Raw genomic sequence first — 1,685 nt, forward strand, 5'->3', positions numbered from 1 at the left:
TGCGGTGGGGCCTGCTCCGGGCGGGGGTGCAGGCCCGGGCGGGCCCGCGGTTGATCCCGGGCTGTCGGCCTCGTGTGCGCGGGCGAGACAGGGCAGGGGCGGGCCGAGGAGGAGCCGGAGCAGAGCCTGCGAGCCTCCCTGGAAGGCCCCGGCTCCGGCCCTTCCCCGCGGATCCGGCTTCGTCGCAGCTGCCGCCGGGTTGCCCTCGAGCCTGGTGCTGGGCCGCTACCCCCGCGGGCCCCTCTCAGGCGGGCGGCCACCAGTGCTGCGCCCCGGACGCATCTGCCCAGGAACCTGCGTCCTTAGACCCACACGGCTACAGCCAGCAAGTGCTCCTCATAGAGCCGCGTGTCCGCTGTCGCCCCGCTCCAAGGACACCTGCTGCACCGGGGAAGATGCTTCGGCCTCCTCAGGGCTGCTCAAACCACTTGTCTGTGTTTAACTGTCCCCAGTAAGTCGAGAGATTTATTTCTGCACGTACCCAGAACTGCCTCACAGGCCGAAGCCCAGCCGGGTCCGGAGACGAGACCTCTTCCAGGCCGCATTGCGGGGGGGGGCCTGGTGCAGCGGGTGGTCGTGCAGTGTGCTGACAGGGGCGCGCTTCCTTCTGAAGCACCCGGTGGTGTTGCTGCCCGTAATCTGCTGGTGAGGGCCCGCACCCTGCACATGGGAGGCCCAGGTTATAGGGTCTTTGGCCTGAGAAGGTTTGAGCATGCTCGTGTTAGGCGGTAAGTCAGGTGTGGGCTCTTTCTGCTCCTGTGCTGCAGAGAAAAAAGTTTGTGGAAACAGGAAGTGAGAGAACAAGAAGTATGACTGTAGCGTAGGGCAGGGGTGCTGAACCCCACATGTAGGCCACAGGGGCATATCATCCAGTTTACGGGCTAAACTTCATTACGAGTGCTAAACTTAATGTGCCATAATTATGGCACATTGATGAATCTGGTGGCAGGGGAGCAGCAGCAGTGCTAATTGCCTCTTCGTTGATGCCAAACTTCCAAACCCAGGGGAACCCCATGGGCTAGATCATGTGGCCCTGCATGCCAGAGCACACCGGTATGTGACCAGATTGGTAAGTGAGCAGCGCTGGCCGGACCGTGGTGGCGCATAGCTGGATTGGGATGGCACAGGATCCAGCCCACAGACAAACCCCACCACACTCATAGTTTCATAGATGTTAGGGTCAGAAGGGACCTGTTAGATCATTGAGTCTGGCCCCCTGCCCTGGGCAGGAAAGAGTGCTAGGGTCAGATGACCCCAGCCAGGTGTCTGTCCAATCTCCTTTTAAACACCTCCAAAGAAGGCAACAGCACCACCTCCCCTGGAAGCTTATTCCATATTTTGGCAACCCTTACTAAAGAATTTTTTCCTAATGTCCAGTCTGAATTTGCTCTCTTCCAGTTCGTGGCCATCATTTTTAGTTACCCCGGCAGGCACCCTAGTAAACATTGTATCCCCTATTTCTTGCTGGCCCCCCTGATGAGTTTGTAGGTGGCCACAAGATCACCTTTCAGCCTCCTCTTGCAGAGCCTGAAGAGGTTCAGGTCTCCCAATCGGTCCACATAGGGTTTTTTTGTAGGCCTTTAACCAGAAGAGTGACCCTCCTCTGAACCCTCTCCAGGCCATCCACATCCCTCCTGAAGTGTGGCACAAAACTGGATGCAGTACTTCAGCTGCAGCCTGACCAA

The sequence above is a fragment of the Gavialis gangeticus genome, unplaced genomic scaffold, assembly GCF_001723915.1.
Source record: "Gavialis gangeticus isolate Ggan-Ray unplaced genomic scaffold, GavGan_comp1, whole genome shotgun sequence".
Taxonomy (NCBI): domain Eukaryota; kingdom Metazoa; phylum Chordata; order Crocodylia; family Gavialidae; genus Gavialis; species Gavialis gangeticus.